Source organism: Bos indicus x Bos taurus, chromosome 3 (genome assembly GCF_003369695.1).
Source record: "Bos indicus x Bos taurus breed Angus x Brahman F1 hybrid chromosome 3, Bos_hybrid_MaternalHap_v2.0, whole genome shotgun sequence".
NCBI lineage: Eukaryota > Metazoa > Chordata > Mammalia > Artiodactyla > Bovidae > Bos > Bos indicus x Bos taurus.
Genome location: NC_040078.1, coordinates 103,201,134 through 103,224,894, shown reverse-complemented (window position 1 = coordinate 103,224,894; position 23,761 = coordinate 103,201,134). Strand labels below are relative to the sequence as shown.

The 23,761-nt window shown below is 42.0% G+C and overlaps 1 protein-coding gene across 19 annotated transcripts in view; it reads left to right on the top strand.

The window, feature by feature from the left end:
• Positions 1-23,761, top strand: part of LOC113890028 (olfactory receptor 2D2-like) — a 192,972-nt gene that overhangs the window by 31,590 nt on the left and 137,621 nt on the right. For 13 of the 19 annotated variants that reach the window (XR_003510408.1, XR_003510407.1, XR_003510406.1 and 10 more), the window contains one exon: positions 2,598-2,730. The exons of 2 other annotated variants lie outside the window; for them this stretch is intronic. The gene's annotated coding sequence lies outside the window, so the exon portion shown is untranslated. Of the gene's footprint in view, positions 1-2,597; positions 2,731-6,497; positions 8,219-8,243; positions 8,618-9,597; positions 12,532-15,837; positions 15,877-23,761 lie in introns of those variants that run through there. 4 more of the 19 variants (XR_003510410.1, XR_003510412.1, XR_003510411.1 and 1 more) reach the window with 4 other exon arrangements.

The following is a 23,761-nucleotide window of genomic DNA, read 5'->3' as shown; positions in this document are numbered from 1 at the left end:
TGCTGTGTTTTGCTGTGCACAAAACTTAAGTCCCACAAGTCTGCTTTCTCTGTTTGCTGATCCCTATGCAAATAAAATTGCAGACTAGATGAAATGTGCGGGGAGCGAGCTCCGCCCCTGGCAAAGGTCATGAGGAAGGAGGCTTGGCATACGCAAAGGCGGGATCAAGCCTCAGGAGTCTCCCTGGAAATTCTCGAGCAATCTACCCCCAAAACCAGAGTCTGCCTACTTTCTGCTTTGTGCTTTCACCTACACCTCTGACTTTACGGGGGGCTGTCCCCCACTACCTCTCTCTGAAAAAAGAGTTAGCTTACAGCTCCAGTTAATAATTCTTGGGTGTGACAGTGTTTCAACCTACAAACTCCTTTGGAAATCCTCTAGCCTGCCTGAATAGGTTTTTCTGGCCACGTGTGACTGTTCAGAGACTCCCAACTGTGAGAGGCAGGAGATGTTCTAAACTGTCTAAATACACATTCCTTTGAGCAGTTAAAAGATTGATTAGAAATTGTATTGGTGAAGGGATTTTCACTTGTTGGGCCAATGTTTGCTGCTAAGTTTCCATATCCCTTATCTGCTGTGTCCCTGGCAGTGTATTGATTAATATAATTGGTGTAAGTAGTAGCTTTAATGTTTGTAACCTGGGACCCTCGAGTTAATTCTTTTTCTTGTTATAGTCCACCACACCTTTGCTCTGTAAGAATGCAACTTCATCTAATGCTTTTTGGAGGCTGGCGCCTGACTTTAGAATAATCACCTTTAGAGAAAAAGGCCTCCGGGCCAGAAGATGATGCAAATCACCTAAACTTTTGCATATGATAAGTTTGCAGGAAGAAAGCCTGGCTTACTGCTTGACTCTACCCCTTCCCCCATTATCCTCTATGCATAACTTAAGGTATAAAAACTACTTTGGAAAATAAAGTGCGGGCCTTGTTCACCGAAACTTGGTCTCACCATGTCGTTCTTTCTCTTACCTTCTGGCTGAATTATTCAGCCTCTTTTCTCTACTGAATTTCCTCACTGAGCTATCCTTATTTCAGCCTCTTTTCTTCACTGAATTTTACTGAGCTATCCTCATTCTATTACTCTTTATATCCTTAATTAACATTTAATTAAGCAATTGTTTCCTGATCCTCGCCAATGCCGTCCCCGCTTCGAATTCCCTGGATCCACCGGGGCTGGTCCCCGGCAGAAATGAATAATTTCTTAGGGAAATGTAGATTACCAAAATTAAAACTTTTAAAGATAGAATGTTTAAACCAGCTAATTTGCATAGGAAAATAAGAAAACAAGAGAAAGCTATTAAATAACTACTCCATAACAAGATTCAGAGATTGGTAGCGAGAAAGTTTGGGGAGAGGGGAGACGTATGTGGATGAACTTCCAAGTGGACATCAGCTATGTGTGTCCCACATGAATGTTCATGAAAGGGTATCAGCTACAGAGGAGATAAATCAGGGGGGAAAAATGACACGCTCTCTGGATGTCATTCAGGCTTTCTCCCCAGACACTTACTGAGTAGGCACGTGAACAAAATGTCGGTGAAGGCAAGGATAGAAGCTGTCCACGTGGGCTCAGTGCATGGACTTCCCTTTTCTGTGGCTGACCTGGCTACCACTGCTGATGAGTGCTTCTTCAGCAGATATCAGAGGTCAGCTATATGGCACCATTCCCCAGGAGAGCAGGCTGGCACCTGATTATATTGGATCTCTTTCATCATGGAGTGGGCAGTGATCTGTCTTCATAGGAACAGGTAGATTCTAGATATGCTTTTCTTCCCCTGATTATAGACCTTTTGCTAGCATCATTATTTATGAATTCAGAGTGCCCAAGCCACTATCAAGGAACCCCCACAGCATTGCATCTGGTCAAAGAACTCATTTTACAGCTTTGGTCTCATAGACTCAATGGCCTTATGTAACTTCTAACACTTAGAATAAACTGCCCTAACTGAAAGGTAGAATGGCTTATTAAGACTCAGTTATTGCTGTTCGCAGGTAACAATGCCTTGAAGGAATAGGCCCCTGTCTTACATACTCCTTTAAAGTGAGCGTGGGACTTCCATGGTGGTGTAGTGGGTAAGAGTCAGCCTGCCAATGCAGGGGACTTAGGTTTGACCCCTGGTCTGGGAATTTTCCACATGCCATGATGCGACAACTAAGTCCATGAGCCACAACTACCGAGGCTGTGCTCGAGACCCCATGAGCTGCAACTTCTGAGCCTGCACCCCCAACTACTGACACCTGCCAAGTTCTAGGGTCCGAGAGTCACAACGAATGAGCCCCTGTGCGGCAACTGCTGGAGACTGCTCCACGACAGGAGCAGCCACTGCAATGAAGAGCCCATGCACTGCAGCTGCAGAGTAGCCCCGCTTTCTGCAACTAGAGAAAGCCTGTGCAACAACAAAGACCCAATGCAGCCCAAAATAATACAAATTACAAAAATAAAAGTAAGGAATAAAGTGATGAAGTTTATACTTTGAGTCAGTGACTATATGACACTGGTTCTCCCATAGCTAGAATGCATGGACCCTGGAAATGGGAGTGGATGCTCTTAGTCTTACACCCAATAACTCACAGAATATTTGTTCCCTCTCCCAGGAACTCTGACCTCTGCTAACTTGGAGATCTTCATACCCTAGTAGAGAGTGTTTCCGCTGGTGGACAAAACAGTGATGTCATTGAATTGCAATTTGACGTCATCTTGAGACGTTTGAATATTAAATGGATTACTGTAAGTAAAGCATATAAGAAATAGTACCTGTAAGGTTCTGCTGTTATCATTATGGGCTTCCCAGGTGGCCCAGAGGGTGAAGAGTCCGCCTGCCAATGCAGGAGATGCAAGAGACACAGATTAGATCCCTGGGTGGAGAAGATCCCCTGGAGGAGGAAATGGCAACCCACTCCACTATTCTTGCCTGGGGAATTGCATGGACAGAGGAGCCTGGAGGGCTACAGTCCAGGGGTCACAAAGAGCCAGACACAACTGAGCATGAATTATTATTATTATAATTATGATCATCATTTTTTGTTGTTGTTCTTTTTTGTTGTTGTTGTTGTTGTTCTTATCATTATTATTACTATCCTATTTGCTTGTCTGACTGACATGTACTTTCATTGGCTCACACAAGATTTATAGTCTTGGGGGATGCAAACCCCAGGAATGAAGATGCTGAGGGCAGGCATGCATGATAAGATACCTACATTAACTCATTATTACTAGACAGATGAGCAGGTCTTTCTTAAATTCCTAGAGAGCAAAGGAGAGGAAGGAGCATGGGTCAATGGAATGAGTCCATGGCTGGGAGGCAGGACTTCTAGGTTCTGATTGCCTAAGTACCTCAAGCAGGCCAATGACTTTGCTTCTCTGAGCTTTAATTTTCATGGCTGTAAAAGAGAGTAAGGAACTGGACATGTTGACCTTGAAGGCCCTTTATGACTTGAGCACTGAAATGACCAAAACCAACATCTATGACTCCCTCAGGACTTGGCCCATGGCAAGGCTTCAGTAAGAGTTTGTCATCATCACCATCACCTGTGAAATGGGGACCATTACACCTCCCTCCCAGGTGTGCTGAGAAGACTTGGTGAGAAAAGGCCTGGTCAGAAAAGCTTTTTCACACATAAAAGAAAAAGCTCTGTGTGTGAAGATGTCCCAAAGGACCACTAAGACGCTTTTGATCATTACCACCTCCTGCCATTTCCCTCAGCTCCTGCTGCAGACTTAAATCCAAAGAAGTTTCTGGGGCACCTGTCTTAGCAAAGGAAAGCTAATTTTCACAGAGTCCCTCACAGAGGCACTCTCAGCCTGGGGCTAATTACAGAGAGTCCCTGGATATTAGGATTGCCACAGCCCTAGCTTTTCCTCTCTTGGCAGCCCACCCTCTTCTCCTTGAGGCCAGTGGGCTCACCTGGCTCAAAATTCAGCACACAGAGTCTAGTCTTCTCCCTCATTCCAACCCCCCAGCTGGCCCAATGCCACCTGTAATCACAACAAACTCTGGGACAGCAGGAAGAATTTCAGTTAGAGTTCAGGTGGAGCCATAGACTCAAGCACTAAAGTCTGTGATATTAGACTTTAGTCTTTAGTCTTCAGATATTAGACTTTAGTCGCGCCGGGCTCTGTTGCTGGCTCTCCCATTATTGCATTATTGTTGCAGTGAAAAGGAGAAAAAAAGAGGAATGAATTTTCTTTCCTTTTCCTGAGAACAAAGAAGATAAAGAGACCAGTGAGCAAGACTGAACATTCCTAGTTTTTTATTTAACTGCTTCTAACTCTGCATGTCTGTAACTAAGTTTACCTTTCTGCCCTTCTATCTACAGGAGCTACATTTCTCACCGATTACCCTTTGACTCTGCTAAATACACCCTGTATCTGGTGCTCAACTTATAGCCCTCTTCCTCTTATTCGTTGTTGTTGACACAGTCGCTCAGTTGTGTCTGACTCTTTGTGACCCCATGGGCTGCAGCACGCCAGCCCTCCCTGTCCTTCACTATCTCCTTTGAAGTGAAAGTCACTCAGTTGTGTCCGACTTCTTGCGACCCCAAGGATTATACAGTCTGTGGAATTCTCTAGATCAGAATACTGGGGTGGGCAGCCTTTCCCTTCTCCAGGGGATCTTCCTAACCCAGAGATAAAACCCAGGTCTCTGGTATTGCTGCTGTTGCTAAGTCGCTTTAGTCGTGTCCGACCCTGTGCGACCCCATAGACAGCAGCCCACCAGGCTCCCCCGTCCCTGAGATTCTCCAGGCAAGAACACTGGAGTGGGTTGCCATTTCCTTCTCCAATGCATGAAAGTGAAAAGGGAAAGTGAAGGCGCTCAGTCGTGTCTGACTCTTAGCGATCCCATGGACTGCAGCCTACCAGGCTCCTCTGTCCATGGGATTTTCCAGGCAAGAGTACTGGAGTGGGGTGCCATTGGCATTGCAGGTGGAATCTTTACCAGCTGAGCCACAAGGGAAGCCCAAGCATACTGGAGTGGGTAGCCTATCCCTTCTCCAGGGAATCTTCCCATCCTAGGAATTGAACCCAGGTCTCCTGCATTGCAGGCAGATTCTTACCAACTGAGCTATCAGGCAAGCCCTCACCATCTCCGAGAGTTTGCTCAGGTTCATGTCTTTTGAGTTGATGATGTCACCCAACCATCTCAACCTCTGTTGCCCTCTTCTCCTCTTGCCCTCAATCTTTCCCAGCATCAGGATTTTTCCCAATGAGTCAGCTCTTTACCTCAGGTGACCAAAGTATTGGAGCTTTAGCTTCAGCATCAGTCCTTCCAATAAATATTTAGGGTTAATTTCCTTTAGGATTAGCTGGTTTGATCTCCTTGCTGTCCAAGGGACTCTCAAGAGTCTTCTCCAGCACCACAGTTGGAAAGCATCAAACTTTGGCACTCAACCTTCTTTATGGTCCAATTCTCACATCTGTACATGAGTACTGTAAAAAACCATAGCTTTGACCATACAGACTTTCGTTGTCAAAGTGATGTCTCTGTTTTTTTAATATGCTGTCTAGGTTTGTCATTGCTTCTCTTCCAAGGAGCAAGCATCTTTTAATTTCATGGCTGCAGTCACCTTCTAAAAGTCTGTCACCTTTTCCATTTTTTCCCCATTTATTTCCTATGAAGTGATGGGACTGGATGCCATGATCTTTGTTTTTTGAGTTTTAAGCCAGCTTTTTCACTTTCCTCTTTCACCTTCAACAAGAGGCTCTTTAGTTCCTCTTCACTTTCTATCTTTAGGGTGGTATCATCTGCATATCTGAGGTTATTGGTATTTCTCCTAGTAATCTTGATTCTGGCTTGTGATTCATCCAGCTGGGCATTTTGCATGATGTGCTTTGCACATAAGTTAAATAAGCAGGGTAACAATCTACAGCCTTGACATTTTTCTTTTTAACATGTCAGAAAGGAGGTGACCAAACTGCCAGACTCAATTACTGGGTTACTGTGCCAGCCTATGACTGTTTTTGAAACAATACAAGAGGAGGAAGACAAGACCCTCACACCTTTGTTCCTCATCATTAACTCCTGACTGCAAGCTTTTATCTTATATAAGCCCCTAGATTTCTTATTGGAGGGGAGTCTTACAAGCAGGAGCCTACTGCGTTCCCCTCTCGGCTGGATGAGAACTAAAGCCACCTTTCTATTTCCTTCAAACCCTGTCTCTGTATTTTTTAATTTGGCTTTGGAAGACAAAGCCAAGATTTTGGCCAGCAACATTATCTAGTTGCATGGTTTTAGCCAAATCCCTCATTTCTTCTGCTGGAGAGGAGATTGGCTACCCTCTCTAGTATTCTTCCCAAGTGGCTTAGCTGATAAAGAATCTGCCTGCAATGTGGGAGACCTGGGTTTGATCCCTGGGTTGGGAAGTTCCCCTGGAGAAGGGAACGGCTACCCATTTCAGTTTTCTGGCCTGAAGAATTCCATGGACTGCACAGTCCATGGGGTTGCAAAGAGTTGGGCATGACTGAGCGACTTTTGCTTTCACCTTCATTTCTTCCAGGTCACATCACTTTACTGGGATATGGAGGGTAGGATGAAGCTTGGCAGTCTTTAAGTAATTCTGTCATTTAAGGAGACAGGATGGCCTGAGTTTCATCTTATCTATGCTCTTGGATTGCTTCTGACTTCGGGCAAGTCACTGCACCTCCTTGGACCTCAGTTTCTTCATCCATCCAGTGGACAGATAGGTCCTGCCTGGCTTACCTCTTCTGAGCAGAAGTGAGGGTCAGTGACATGGGGGAAGAGGGGTTAGGGCATTGGCTCAGGGAAGAGTTGGTTATAATTGCCATTCCTGTTCTGAACAGAAGGATTGACAGGGCAAGTTTTCATCTGTCATGAGTCCTGGACCCAACTCCCTCTCCTTCCTGAATCTCTGGGCCCATTAGGCTGGAAGATGTATGTGTATGTATGGGTTGAGGGAGTTGGGGAACAGGAGAAGACTCCCACAGTTTAGTCCTCTGAGACTGTAGCTGAGTCTGAGGAAGAGCTGAGGATTGCAGGGAGCCCTGGGATCAGAGTCTGCCCCTGCCAGCCCCCTATCCCCCCTGCCCAAGGAACCTGAAGTACCCGGATGGAATCCTCAGGTACTCCTAACCCCAGGGACAGTTCAGGGGCACACAGTGGATCAGAGATGCCATGAAGGAGGAAATGTGTCCCCTCCCTGTAAGTTGTGATTCCAGGAAGAAGGAATGGGAAGGGGGATCAGGAAGTAGACACAGGGAGGGGACTAACTTTCATGAAGTGGTTATTCTGTGCTGAGCATCGGGCTCACGTGTACCATCACTGGATCTGCATCATCACCTGTGAGAGAAGAAAAGCGTCTTCCGCATTTTAGAGAAATGGAAACTGAACCTTGCCTCAGAAGACAGAGCCAAGTGGGGGTAGCAGTGGCCTCCACGTGCTTCTGGGCTCCTCCTGTTATCAGCCTCTCTGATCTTGTTTGGAGAAGTTCCTTACCCTTTCTGACCCTGTTTTCTCATCTGTCAAATCCCTGCCTCCCAAGACCTGTGCAAAGTAGGCTCTGAGTGTGCTTGGGCTTCATCCCTAAAGGTGGGAGCCAGTGGGGCCTGGGAGCTCCCTGAGTGCAGAGCTGGTCTTCCACGTGCCATGGTCAGCCCTGCTGAGGGCTGTGAGGAGGCTGGCGAGGGTCCAGAGGACAGTGCCAGGCTGTGTCTCGCTGTCTGGGAGCCTCTGCCAGGGCCAGGCAAGAGGACTGGGCTGAGAGGGTCTGAGCTGCTGGGCTGGGCTCCTCCTGGATGAGGGTCGCTCATTGCTGGCTCCCCCAACCCCTGGCAATAGCAGAGTTGGAAGCCTCCAGCACTAGGTCATCCTGAGATGTCTGGATGCAGTCTGAGTCCTTAGGACTCAGGACTGGAAGCAGCGGTGTGCTGGGAAGCATCTAGCGATAAATTCTGGGAGGTGGGGAAGAATTCTGACTTATATTGTTTTCTGGATTCCGTGTTGAGTAGATACACCCGTCATGGCCAGATTTCAAGCAAACATGACATCACTGAACTCAGACCTAGGGATAGATGTTCAGAGCACTCCATGATTAGATTATTTCCACTGTACAAATCCAGTAGATTCAAACAACTGTTAGAACACAGAGAACAGATATCTGGATTGTAGTAGAATAAAGATGTGAAGAGTTTTCAGTTTTTTTTCTCTAAAATTATTTTTCCATATGGACAATTTTTAAAAGTCTTTATTGAATTTGTTACAATGTTGCTTCTGTTTTATTTTTTAGATTTTTGGCCACAAGGCATGTGGGATTTTATCTCCTAGACCAGTGATCAAACCTGAACCCCATGTATTCAAAGGCAAGGTGTCAACCACTGAACCACCAGAGAAGTCCCCCGGCTTTTGTTTCTAACCTCTGGGTTTTTTTTTTTTTTCCTGTAAATTGAATTTTTTTTTTTTCACCCCAAATTATCAAGATTTAATTGACATATAATATTCTGTAAGTTTAAGTTGTACAATGTGATGAACTGATACGTGTATATATTGTGAAACTGTTACCATGATAAAGTTAGTTTATGCATTACTTTGGGCTTCCTTGGTGGCTCAGATAGTGAAGAATCTGCCTGCAATGTGGAAGACCAGTGTTCGATCCCTGAGTTGGGAAGATCCCCTGGAGGAGGGCATGGCAATGCACTCCAGTGTTCTTGCAGGAGAATCCCCATGGACAGAGGAGCCTGGCAGGCTACAGTTCATGGGGTTGCAAAGAGTTGGACACAGCTGAGCAACTAAGCACAGCACAGCGCATGCATTGCTTCACCGCACCCCTACCGTTCCGTTGCTGCTCTTATAGTGAGAACGTTAAAGCTTTACTCTCATAGCGACTCTCCAGTATACAGTACAGTATTGTTAACGATAGTCACCATATTGAGGGTTAGATCCCCAGAACTTATTATCTTATAACTGAGAACTTGTCCCATTTGACCAACCTCTCTCCATTTTCCTGCCCCCAGCCCCAGGCCGCCACACTGTACTCTCTCTTTCTAAGAGTTGCATGTTTTCAGATTCCACGTGTAAGTGAGATCATACAGTGTTTGTCTTTCTCTGCCTAACTTACTGCACACACCATTGTGCTTTCAAGGTTCACTGAGCTTTGTTTCTAACATACTTGAATTAATTACTGTTTATGTAACTTAACTTTAATAATGACCTTATTTAACACCGTTCCACACACTTCTGAAAAGTCAGTGATTGACTCCGGTGACCTGTGGTTGACTGGGCAGGACCTCTGTATCCAACCTTCTCTTCCTGAATGAATGGAGAACCGAGGCCCAGACAGAAGGCAAGACAGGAGCTGAGCAATGGGAGGCATGGGCAGGACCTATGCAGGGCTTTCAACACATTATCTCATTTAATTCTCCTGCAACCCCAGAATGTTAGGGTTATTAAGATACCATCATCGTTTTTAGATGTGCAAACAGGTTCAGAATAACAGCAGTTTATTAGAACGGTCACTAGGACATGACAGATCCTGATTCAGATTCTGTTTCTGCCCTCAGAAGATGTGAATCCTTGGGCAGGTTCCCGCCTGCACTGGACTTCAACTTCCTTGTATGTAACATGTGACTGATGATACTTTTCAGATGCTGTCTTCCAGGACCTGGTTCAAGATCTGTGTAGTTCTCCATGGCCAACTCATAAGTATCATCGTGTTCAAGGTGTTGTTCTGGTGGGGAATGGAGTAAGATTTGTTCAATGTAGTTCAGTAAGAAATAGGAGTGTGACTCAGACATGGGCTAATTGACAAGTTGGGACACAGGGGTTTGGGTGAGAAGAGAGGAATCCGCATGAAGCCTTCAGTTCTTGGGATCTCTGCAAGTGGACCAGGTACTTGAAAAATATAAAGACAGGTCACTATGCCTCCCCAACCAGGATGTGGTTTTCTCCTGCTCTGTCCCCAAGGGGTTCTTCCTTGTGGGGTTCTCGTTGACAGCATTCAGAGAATTCCATCTTGGCATCCCCACAAGGGATAGGGTCTGTTGTGGCAGAAGGCAGGGGTGGCCCTCCCCTTGCTCTCCCAGGGAAAGCCTGGTAAGGAGGCATAAAGTCTCAGCAGCTTGGCCCATTGGGAAGAACTTGGGCTGGCCAAGGCTCTCTCTACCTGCACATGAGGACCTGGAAGGGAAGGCCTTCAGGAGCCAGGGCTGGTCAGGTCAAGTGCAAAGAGCTGAGCAATGCAGAGAAGGCAGGGGATTCATCCTTCCATCTCTCAGAAGCCTGGTGCTTTTCTGGAGACTGGGTTGCCTGGAATCCTGGCTCACTGGACTCAGTTGCCCTGGGCACTTCCTGTTCAGTCTCTTTCCCTTAAGAACAAGTGACAGTCTCTCTGTAACCTGTGAATGCCTGAGGGGTGAGGTGGTCACTGTGCTGGGGGCTATGGGTGGGATCCAGGCATCTGTGGGGGCTGGAGGTCAGCAGTAGCCAGGTCACCCGGCCACTGGGTCTTCTCTGTGCTTCTGCCCCAACATCCCTCCAGGCAGCTCCCACATTCCCCACTTGTCTTTCTTCCCCACCTCACATCCCATTCTTTCTTCCTAGATCTTCTTTTTTCTTCCATTTGCTCATGTAGTAAATATGTATGGATGGTTCGTCTGTTCCAAACCACGTTCTAGGAGCTAGAAACAGAAAATGAATAATTTCCTGAGCTTCAGGCCTCCAAGTTCAGCTAAGAGACATTATGAAAGGACAATGCTGGTTATGCTGGGAGAAGCCCTCAACAATGACAGCAGGACCACAATGATTAGTTCCCACTCCCCTGTCCCCTAGAGACCTGGGCTGTTGTGAATTAGGACAGAGACTGTTGGCTTAATGGAATCTTAGGAGACTTTTTATTTTTTTTTTCCACTAGAAGATGTCCCCCTTCCCATGGAAGTCAAGGTTGACTAATAAGAGGGAGGCTTTTTACAAAGATTTACTAAGTTCTAGTATGGTACTCAGTCCCCAAGTCTCTTGCTACGGATGCCTTCTGCTTCCAGTGCAACCCCAGAGCTTTCTACATGCAAGTGATGGGAGCAGATGGAGAAAACTTTATCATGAGAGATCGTCTGTGGCTGCCACTTTAGCACTTTATCCTAGGAGGGGTCTTATCCTATCTTATCTGGTGGCTGTAACACATAGGCCATGACTCTATAGTATCTCATTCCAAACCTCCAGAAGCTCAAATTGAGGAGCAAGGGGGGCAGTTTGCATTCTTTACCCTTCCCACTTAGAGAGTGTTCACCAGAACCAGGAGAAGATTCTGGTTAAGAGTTGGCTCTGAAACCAGACTGCCTTGATTCACATCCTGGGTTCATTATACAAATCGTATAATTTGGAATGAATCACTTAGTCTCTCTATGATTTGGTTTTCTTTTCTCTGTAAAAGTGGAGGTACTAGTGCTTACCTCAAAGAGTTGTTGGGAGGATTTGATAAAGTTAGTGTAGCAATGCCTGGCACATAGAAAGTGCTCATTAAACATTAGGTATTCTTATTACTGAAAGGCATATTATAAACTCACCCCATTATCCACACTTCATTATAGATATTCCAACTCAATGAGTGGGAGTAAAGTTAACATGAGAGGGAGAAATTTTTTCCAAGATATTAGACCTCTAACTTTATGTCAGAACCTTCTAGGATTACTAGGGTTATAACTTGCCAATAATCACAATGGATTCTGAGAAATAGAGAGAGCATCCAACCAAGGCTTGGGAGATGGAGTGGGTCTGGGAAGGCTTCTTGGTGGGATGATAAATGAGTTGAGTCCTAATATGGGAATAAACGTTGGGTGTGTAACAGAGTATGTGTGGGCGGCAAGGATGCAGGGGTTGTGTTCTTCCATGCTTTATAAAGACCTAGGCAAGGGTCTGAAGATGTGATAGAGGCAGAGACATACATGACTCTGGGCATGCTTGTATGGAAAAGATGGGATGAGGGACGGAGTTGGGCGCTGAGGCGAAAGAAGTCTGAAGGGTGTAGGTCATTTAGGAGGGGTTCTATGTGGGTGTCAAACATTATCTGGCATTGGGAACCCTTAAAGGGTTTTAAACAGGAGACAGCTAGGTCAGTGTTATATTTTGAACAATAACTTGAAGTAGTCCATATGGAGAATGCACTAAAGGAAAAGGGTCCAGAGGCAGGGAGACTAAGGAGGGACTTCTGCAGGATTATGGGTGAGAAATGCTGGGCTCCTAAGCCAGGGCAAAGGAAGGGATGGCTTTGAGGGATTGTAGGTGGTCCATTGGTCAGGTGAGGAGCTGGGCCTGGGGATAGTGAGGCCTGGGGATAGTGAAGACTGAGGATGGCCTGATGTCTCCTGTGAGGTTTTATCCTCCCAAAAGGTAACCTCTATAGAAACATACTACAGTGCTTTTATCCATTATACTGTTGATTGAAACTTGGGTAGTTCCCTATCGGGGGCCTTTTTTCTAGTGATTTTGAACATTTCTGTACATGTCTTCCCAGGAATATGGGCTTCCCTGGTGGCTCAGATGGTAAAGAATCTTCCTGCAATACAGGAGACCCAAGTTCAATTCCCTGGGTTGGGATGATCCCCTGCTGAAGCGAATGGCTACCCACTCCAGCATTCTTGCCTGGAGAATTCCATGGACAGAGAAGCCCAGTGGGCTACAGTCCATGGGGTTAGACACAACTGAGGGACTAACAACTAATATTTTCCTAGAATATATATGTGTATCTATAAGTAGGGAGAAGTATAGTTAGGAATAGAATTGCTAAGCAATATGGAATGCATATGTTCAATTTTAAGAGATACCATCAGATGTTTTCCAGAGGAATAACATTAATAATTTTATGTTAATTATATTAATATTATTTTAATTAATATTAATAATTAATAATACAATAATAATACACTCTCATCAGCAGTGTAAGAAAATTCTGGTTACTGTTGCCAACACCATGTATTTTTCATTTTAGCCATTCTAGTGGGTGTATAGTGGTGTTGTGCTGTGGTCTTAATTTGCAATTCCTGGATGACTAATGATGCTGAGTCTCATTTGATTACTGTCTGTTTAGATAGCCTCATTTGTGAAGTGCCTTTTAAAATCTTTTGCTTATTATTATATTTGGTAGCCTTTGTTTATTTTAAAGAATTTTTTATTCTGGATATAAATTTTAAGTTCTTAATTTTACTATAATCTGTGTATATAATTGTATATAATGATATATATGAAATTATATGTAATTATCTATAATGTAATTACATAAAATATATAATTTATCATCTTTTTCTCTATGTGCTCTGTTTAAGAAATTTCTGCCTATTGCAAGGTGACATAGATATTTTTCTGCGTTTGATTCTAAAAATTTATTATTCTATTTTACCATTTAAAACTATAATATATCAGGATTAATTTTTGAGGTTCAGTTCAGTTCAGTCACTCAGTTGTGTCCAACTCTTTGCGACCCCATGAACCGCAGCACGCCAGGTCTCCCTGTCCATCACCAACTCCTGGAGTTCACCCAAACCCATGTCCATTGAGTCGGTGATGCCATCCAACCATCTCATCCTCTGTCGTCCCCTTCTCCTCCTGCCTTCAATCTTTCCCAGCATCAGGCTCTTTTACAATGAGTCAGCTCTTCACATCAGGTGGCCAAAGTATTGGGGTTTCAGCTTCAGCATCAGTCCTTCCAATGAATATTCAGGACTGATCTCCTTTAGGATGGACTGGTTGGATCTCCTTGCAGTCCAAGGGACTCTCAAGAGTCTTCTCCAACACCACAGTTCAAAAGCATCAATTCTTCCGCACTCAGCTTTCTTTATAGTCCAACTCTCACATCCATACATGACCACTAGAAAAACCATAGCCTTGACTTGACAGACCTTTGTTGACAAAGCAGTCTCTGCTTTTCAATATGCTATCTAGATTGTTCATAACTTTCCTTCCAAGTAGTAAGTGTCTTTTAAATTCATGGCTGCAATCATCATCTGCAGTGATTTTGGAGCCCAGAAAAATAAAGTCAGCCACTGTTTCCACTGCTTCCTCATCTATTTGCCATGAAGTGATGGGACTGAATGCCATGATCTTAGTTTTCTGAATGTTGAGCTTTAAGCCGACTTTTTCACTCTCCTCTTTCACCTTCATCAAGAGGCTTTTAGTTTCTCTTCACTTTCTGCCATAAGGGTGGTGTCATCTGCATATCTGAGGTTATTGATATTTCTCCCGGCAATCTTGATTCCAGCCTGTGCTTCCTCCAGCCCAACGTTTCTCATGATGTACTCTGCATATAAGTTAAATAAGCAGGGTGACAATATAATTTTTGAGGTAGGTTTCAACATTTTTTTCCTGTGTGAATATCTGCATGATCCAGCAGAATTTGTTGAAAAGTCCCCATTGCATTGTAGTATCAACTTTATTATAAATTAGGTGACTATATATTCATAGGTCTGTTCTGTACCCTGTTCCATCAATCCATTTGTTTATTTTCGTGTCAGTTTCATACTTGCCTAATTATTGCAGCTTTATAATAAGTCAATATCTGGTAAGTTCTCCAACTTTGGTTTTTTTCCTTCAAGATTCTCCAGAATTCCATATAAATATTATATTCAGGTTGTCAATTTTCTGTAGAAAAACCTATTAGGGTTAAGACTAGGATTGCATTTAATCTATAAATCAATTTTGTATCCTGTAAAGTTGAATTGTCCAACCCATGCATGAAGATGGCATATTCCTTCATTTACTTGGCTCTACCTTAATTTCTTTAAATAATGTTTTTCTACATACATTTTATTAAAAGTTTTACTACAGGTTTTCTTTTATAAAATGCTCTTATGAACTATTTTCGAGCTGCTGATATAGAGCAATATGTTCGATTTTCATGTACTTGCTAATTCCAGTTTGTCTTTGGGTTCTTTAAAAATTTTTCTACCTACACAATCAAGTATTCTGCAAATAAAGACAGTTTTGTTTCTTCCTTTCCATTTCTTTAGTCTTTTGTTTCTTTCTCTTGACTTATTTCACTGACTAGAACCATTAGAAAGAAAGAAAGTGAAGTTGCTCAGTCGTGTCCGACTCTCAGGCTCCTTCATCCATGGGATTTTCCAAAGAATACTGGAGTGGTTTGCCATTTTCTTCTCCAGGGGATCTTCCTGACCCAGGGATCGAACCCGGGTTTCCAGCACTGCCAGCAGACTCTACCATTTGAGCCACCAGGGAAGCCTGTAGGACCATTCGTATAATGGTTAATGGAAATGGTAATAGTGAACACTTTTGTTTCACTTTCACTGTTAGTGAGTTATTAGTATTTCACCATGTAGTATGACATTTGCAGTAGATTGCTTCCTCTGGAGATCATATTTATCACATTAAGGAAGTTACCTTTTATTTCTACTTTCCTAAGAGGTTTTTTTTGAATTTGAATTGATAATTGAGTATTACTAGGTTGCTTTTTTGGAGAAGGCAATGGCACCCCACTCCAGTACTCTTGCCTGGAAAATCCCATGGGTGGAGGAGCCTGGTAGGCTGCAGTCCATGGGGTCGCTAAGAGTCGGACACAACTGAGCGACTTCACTTTCACTTTTCACTTTCATGCATTGGAGAAGGAAATGGCAACCCACTCCAGTGTTCTTGCCTGGAGAATCCCAGGGACAGGGGAGCCTGGTGGGCTGCCGTCTATGGGGTCACAGAGACTCGGACATGACTGAAGCAACTTAGCAGCAGCAGCAGCAGGTTGCTTTTTTGTATATATTGATGTAATCACATAATTTTTCTCTTTTACTTTCATTATCAGATGAATTAAATTATATATCAAATGCTAAACCAACCTTGAATTCTTGTAATAAACCCAATTTGATTGTGATGTTTTATCCTTTTTAATACAGTGCTAAATTAAATTTATTACTATGTTGTTAATGAATTTTGGTGAAGAAAGCTGAGCGCCGAAGAATTGATGCTTTTGAACTGTGGTGTTGGACAAGACTCTTGAGAGTCCCTTGGACTGCAAGGAGATCCAACCAGTCCATCCTAAAGGAGATCAGTCCTGGGTGTTCATTGGAAGGACTGATGCTGAAGCTGAAACTCCAATACTTTGACCACCTGATGCGAAGAGTTGACTCATTGTAAAAGACCCTGATGCTGGGAGGGATTGGGGGCAGGAGGAGAAGGGGACGACAGAGGATGAGATGGCATCACCAACTTGATGGACATGAGTTTGGGTAAACCCCGGGAGTTGGTGATGGACAGGGAGGCCTGGCGTGCTGTGATTCATGGGGTCGTAAAGAGTTGGACACGACTGAGTGGCTGAACTGAACTTAACTGAATGAATTTTGGTGGCTTCCCCAGTGGCTCAGAGAGTAAAGAATCTGCCTGCAATGCAGGAGACCTGAGTTTGAGTCCTTGGTTGGGAAGATCCCCTGGAGAATGAAATGGCAACCCACTCCAGTATTCTTGCCTGGAAAATCCCATGAACAGAGGAGCCTGGTGGGCTATAGTCCACGGGGTTGCAAAGAGTCAGACATGATTGAGCGACCAACACACACACACAATGAATTTTGCAGTAATGCCAATGAGAGAAATTAATTTATGAGTTTTCCTTCCTGTAATGTCTTTGTTATATTTTGGTATTAAGATTATGCTGATCTCATAAAGTGAGTTGAGAAACTTTGCCTCTTTTTCTATGCTTTGATAAACTTGTTATGATTGATATTATTCCTCTCTTAAATGTTTGAAAAACTCATCAGTTAATCTGTCTGGGCCTAGAGTTTTCAGTCTAGGAAAGTTTACAGTTACAGATTAAGTGTTTTGGAAAGACGATAGACTCTTCTGAGTTTTAGTTTTCCTTTGTCAGTTTTGGTAATTTGTGTTTTTTAAAACATTTGTCCATTTATTTTAAGTGTCAAATTTGTTGTTATAAAGTTGTTTGTAGTTTTTAAAGTTAGCTTTTAAATGACTGTAGGATCTATAGTAATGTTCCCATTTCATTTCTGATGTTGATGATTTGTGTTTTATTTATTTTTCTTTATCAGTCTTGCTAAGGATCTTTATATTATTCCAAAGAATCCACTTTCAGCTCTGTAAATTTTTCTTCACTGTAAGTTTGTTTACCATTTCCTTGTTTTCTGCTCTTATCTTTATTAGTTCCTTCCTTCACCTTCTTTTGGGTTTGATTTGGGGCTCCTTTTCCAGCTTCTTGAGATGAAAGTTTATTTGATTAATTTTTAGCCTTTTAAGTGTATTCTAACATATACATTTAAAGCTATAAACTTCCCCCAAACACTGATAATGTTTTATTTTCATCATCATTTATTTAAATATATAGTAATTTTCATTTTGATTTCTGTTTATTCCATAGCTTATTTAGAAATGTATGCCAACTTCAAAGGAGTCAGGTATTTACCCATTATATTTATTTTGAAATTAATTTGTAACCAGTTTCATGGTTTAGAGAGTATATTCTGAATGATTTCCAAGCTTTGGAGTTTTCTGAGCCTACATTTATGATGCACCATACAATCAATTTTGACTAATGTTTCATGAAGCTATGATGTTAGTTTTGGCTAATATTTACATGATACATTTACTTCCTAGTATTTCTATAACCTTATATTAAAATGTGTTTCTTTTCTCCCACCCAGCTTTATTGAGATATAACTGATATAACATTGTGTAAGTTTAAGACAAACAACATGTTGATTTGATATATTTATATATTTCAGAATGAACAGGTAAATTTTTTGTGAATAATATGTAGGGTGTTTTAAAAACTCAGTTTGAAAATATGCCTTTGATGAAAATACTTAGTTCTTTTGCATTTAAAGTAATTACCTACATAGTTAAGTTCCGTTTATTTCCTACTGACCTGCCTGTTTTACGTCTGATTTTTTTCTCTCTCAATAAAGCACTATTTTGGATTAATGAACATTTTTATAGTTAATTTTCTCCTATTTTATGTTATTGGCTATACATTATTTATTCTTTTATTAATTTTTCCAGATATTATAACATAGATCTCTGACTTATCACAGTCTAATGCAAGTGATTAGTTTGACCATTTCTCCAGTTATACTAAATATATAGAGCACTAACTCTATTTATCCCTTCCATTTCTTACACTATTGTTTCCATAATCTTTAGTATTTCATTTGTTTCAAATCCCACAAAACTTTATTATCCATTTATATTCATTATTAATTTATATTTATCCTTTCCTTGAAGGACTTTTCTTTTTTTCATTTGTGTTTCTGTCACTTTCTTTCCGCCTGAAGAGCTCTTTTTAAATAATCTCACTTTACGTTTGTCTGGAAAGCTTTTATTTCACATTAAATCTATAAAACACTGGTGAAAGAAATCAAAGAGGACACTAATAGACGGAGAAATATATCATGTTCATGGATTGGAAGAATCAATATAGTGAAAATGAGTATACTACCCAAAGCAATTTATAGATTCAATGCAATCCCTATCAAGCTACCAACGGTATTCTTCACAGAGCTAGAACAAATAATTTCACAATATGTATGGAAATACAAAAAACCTCGAATAGCCAAAGCTATCTTGAGAAAGAAGAATGGAACTGGAGGAATCAACCTGCCTGACTTCAGGCTCTACTACAAAGCCACAGTTATCAAGACAGTATGGTACTGGCACAAAGACAGAAATATAGATCAATGGAATAAAATAGAAAGCCCAGAGATAAATCCACGCACATATGGACACCTTATCTTTGACAAAGGAGGCAAGAATATACAATGGAGAAAAGACAATCTCTTTAACAAGTGGTGCTGGGAAAACTGGTCAACCACTTGTGAAAGAATGAAACTAGAACACTTTCTAACACCATACACAAAAATAAACTCAAAATGGATTAAAGATCTAAACTTAAGACCAGAAACTATAAAACTCCTAGAGGAGAACATAGGCAAAACACTCTCCGACATACATCACAGCAGGATCCTCTATGACCCACCTCCCAGAATATTGGAAATAAAAGCAAAAATAAACAAATGGGACCTAATTAAAATTAAAAGCTTCTGCACAACAAAGGAAACTATAAGCAAGATGAAAAGACAGCCTTCAGAATGGGAGAAAATAATAACAAATGAAGCAACTGACAAACAACTAATCTCAAAAATATACAAGCAACTCCTACAGCTCAACTCCAGAAAAATAAATGACCCAATCAAAAAATGGGCCAAAGAACTAAATAGACATTTCTCCAAAGAAGACATACAGATGGCTAACAAACACATGAAAAAATGCTCAACATCACTCATTATCAGAGAAATGCAAATCAAAACCACTATGAGGTACCATTTCACGTCAGTCAGAATGGCTGCAATCCAAAAGTCTACAAGTAATAAATGCTGGAGAGAGTATGGAGAAAAGGGAACCCTCTTACACTGTTGGTGGGAATGCAAACTAGTACAGCCACTATGGAGAACAGTGTGGAGATTCCTTAAAAAATTGGAAATAGAATTGCCTTATGATCCAGCAATCCCACTACTGGGCATACACACTGAGGAAACCAGAATTGAAAGAGACACGTGTACCCCAATGTTCATCGCAGCACTGTTTGTAATAGCCAGGACATGGAAGCAACCTAGATGTCCATCAGTAGATGAATGGATAAGAAAGCTGTGATACATATACACAATGGAGTATTACTCAGCCATTAAAAAGAATACATTTGAATCAGTTCTAATGAGGTGGATGAAACTGGAGCCTATTATACAGAGTGAAGTAAGCCAGAAAGGAAAACACCAATACAGTATACTAACGCATATATATGGAATTTAGAAAGATGGTAACAATAACCCTGTATACGAGACAGCAAAAGAGACACTGATGTATAGAACAGTCTTTTGGACTCTGTGGGAGAGGGAGAGGGTGGGATGATTTGGGAGAATGGCATTGAAATATGTATAATATCATGTATGAAACGAGTCGCCAGTCCAGGTTCGATGCACGATACTGGATGCTTGGGGCTGGTGCACTGGGATGACCCAAAGGGATGGTATGGGGAGGGAGGAGGGAGGAGGGTTCAGGATGGGGAACACGTGTATGCCTGTGGCGGATTCATTTCGATATATGGCAGAACCAATACAATATTGTAAAGTTTAAAAATAAAATTTAAAAAAAAAGCTGTTTTTGGCAATGGTTTTGAAACACTCAGAAAATCTGAAAGAATACTGCAAAGAAATCCTTTATGTTCCATACCTAGAAATTGAATAATTTTTAGCATTGTTGTTATTGTAATTTCCAGAACTATTTGAGAATAATTTGCAGATATGTTCCTTTACCCTTTTTCTACTTCAGAGAATAGTTCCTAAGATGCAAGAGAATGAGGACATCCTGTTATATTTTTGTTGTTGTTGTTTAGTGGCTAATTTGTGGCCAACTCTGTTGTGACCACATGGACTATAGCCCGCCAGACTACTCTGTCCACGGAATTTCTCAGGCAAGTATACTGGAGTGGGTTGTCATGCCCTTCTCCAGGGGATCTTCCCAACCCAGGGATCGAACCTGAGATTTCTGCAGCTCCTGCATTTCCGGGAGACTTTTTACCACTGAACCACCAGGGAAGCCCATCCTCCTTATATAGTAGTTATCAAATTCAGGAAATTTAACATTTCCTGAATTAATTAATTTAACATTAACTTACCTAAACTAATTTAATTTATATTCTATTTTTATCAATTGTCAAACTAATGTAATTCCTCTTCCAGGATTACATCTTGCATTAGATGTTAAGATTTTTTTTAGTCTCCTTCCATCTAGTATAGATTTCTTTGCTTTTCATGTTCTTTCATAATAGCTTTTTAAAAAAATTCTATTGGAATATAGTTAACTTACAATGTTGTGTTATCATGGTAGATATTTTTTGAAGATTAGGAACTAGTTCTTTTATCGTATATTTCGTCAATTTAGGTTTCTTTGATATTTCCTCAGGATTAGATTCAGGTTTTACTTTTTTGGCTTAAATCCGTGGTCCCCAACCTTTTTTTTTTTTGGCATCAGAATCCAGTTTTGTGGAAGACAATTTTTCCATGGGCTAGGGGTGGGGGATAATTTGGGGAAGATTCCCGTAAGGAGCATATAACCTAGATCCCTTCCATGCATAGTTCACAGTAGGATTTGTGCTCCTATGAGAATTTAGTGACACCGTTGATCCGACAAGAAGTGGAGCTCTTGTCGGATGGTAATGCCAGTGACGGGCAGCGACTGTGCATATAGATGAAGCTTCACTTGCTGGCCCACCACTCTCCTCCTGCTGTGTGGAATGGTTCCTATCAGGCCGCAAACAGGTACCAGTCTGGGACCTGGGGTTGGGGACCCCTGGCTTGGGTAATATGTAGATGATATATTGTTTAGATCAGATCAGATCAGTTGCTCAGTCGTGTCCAACTCTTTGTGACCCCATGAATTGCAGCACGCCAGGCCTCCCTGTCCATCACCAACTCCCAGAGTTCACTCAGACTCACGTCCATCGAGTCAGTGATGCCATCCAGCCATCTCATCCTCTGTCATCCCCTTCTCCTCTTGCCCCGAATCCCTCCCAGCATCAGGGTCTTTTCCAATGAGTCAACTCTTCGCATGAGGTGGCCAGAGTACTGGAGTTTCAGCTTTAGCATCATTCCTTCCAAAGAAATCCCAGGGCTGATCTCCTTCACAATGGACTGGTTGGATCTCCTTGCAGTCCAAGGGACTCTCAAGCGTCTTCTCCAACACCACATTTCAAAAGCATCAATTCTTTGGTGCTCAGCCTTCACAGTCCAACTCTCACATCCATACATGACCACAGGAAAAACCATAGCCTTGACTAGACGGACCTTTGTTGGCAAAGTAATGTCTCTGCTTTTGAATATGCTATCTAGGTTGCTCATAACTTTCCTTCCAAGGAGTAAGTGTCTTTTAATTTTATGGCTGCAGTCACCATCTGTAGTGATATTGTTAGGATTTCACATATGGAGACACATTGTATCTATCTGATTCTTTTTGGTGGTATCAGCTGTAATCACTCAGCTAAGATATTGTCCAGTTTTTCCACTGACAGCTATCGCTTTTTACTTTTGTAATTAATAACTACTATATAGCTAGTTAGCTTATAGCTCTGTATTATTTTGTTCCTTATCAATCTCATTCCCCATAGATTTAGCATATGTATCAGTTAAGATCCTTGCAGGAGACACATCACATCAGTAATGTGAACAGGGAAAATTTAATACACAGAATTTTAATTAGTAAAAGGTAGATAACTGATAAAAGGGATAACTCTAAGAGAACCAAGGATAGCATTTGAAAAAAAAAAAGCAGCTACTACCTTATGGCTGAGGAATAGCATAAAGGGACTAAAGATTTAAGAAGCGCTTTCTTCTTCCTCTTGTTCCTGACAGCCCTCCTTTTCCCCTAAAAATTAAGACTAAGGTCAGACTTTTTCTTTTTCTTTTTTTTCTTTTGTCTTTTTAAATTAATTTTTTTTTAAATTAGAGAATGGTTCTTTTACACTGATTCAGCTATATGTATACATCTATCCCTTCTTTTTTCATTTCCTTCCCATTTAGGTCACCAGAGAGCATTGACTAGAGTTCCCTGAGCTAATACAGTAGGTTTTCATTAGTTATATGTTTTACATATATGTGAATTCCAGTCTCCCAGTTCATCCTACCCATCCCTTCCCTCTTAGTGTCCAAGAACTTGTTCTCTACATCTTTGTCTCTATTTCTGCTTTGCAAATCAGTTCATCTGTATCACTTTTCTAGATTCCACATATAAGTGATTTATATGGTATTTGTTTTTCTCTTTCTGATTTCCTTCACTCTGTGTGACAGTTTTTAGGTCCATCCATGTCTCTGTAAGTGGCACAACTCTGTTTCTTTTTACAGCTGAGTGATATTCTGTTGTATGTATGTACCACATCTTTTTATTCATTTCTCTGTGGATGGACGTCTAGGTTGCTTCCATGTCCTGGCTATTGTAAGTAGTACTGCAGTGAACATGGGGATGTGAACATGGAGATGAACAAAGGACATCTGTCTTTTCGAATTCTGTTTTTCTCAGTATATATATCCAGGAGTGGATATTCCTGGGGATATGGTAGTTTTATTTTCATCAGTAGATTTTTAAGGAACCACCATGCTGTTCTTCATAGTGGATGTATCTATTTACGTTGATCTCAGACTTTTTCAAAGAGGGTGTGACTGCCACAGGGATACACAGTCAGCTGCTGGGGGTGGGAGTGGAGCCACATACTAGAGTTTGCATAGAAGTGGCCCCTAGGTGGAGAGGGTATGTGTGACTGAGTATGTGACTGCAGTTGGTCCACACCAACCCACTGGCTCTCCACCTATGTAATCAGGAACGGAGGACTGAAGAACCACCTTAAGTACATGCCTTCTTCCATCATCACATGCCCCTCTATCGTCCTCTACTGGTAATGCCTCCCATATTCAGCTGCCAAAACTGACGTTACAGGGTGAGGAGAGGCTTGTAACACATCCAGACAAATGATCTGGAAGAAGGAGAAGGAAGAAGATAAGGCCACCTCTACAGGTTTGGCGGTTAGAGCAGATGTGGTGTAAATTGTTGCTAGACATTTGAGTCACTAGTTTGTCCACTGAGAGGTGGGGAGTAAGACTGGACAGATGGCAAATGAGCATTTTACTGCTCTTTAGTGAATTGGATGAGATGCTTTGGGCTTCCCTGGTGGCTCAGATGATAAAGAATGTGGGAGACCTGAGTTAAATCCCTGGGTCAGGAAGATCCCCTGGAGAAGGGAGTGGCAACCCACTCCTGTATTCTTGCCTGGAG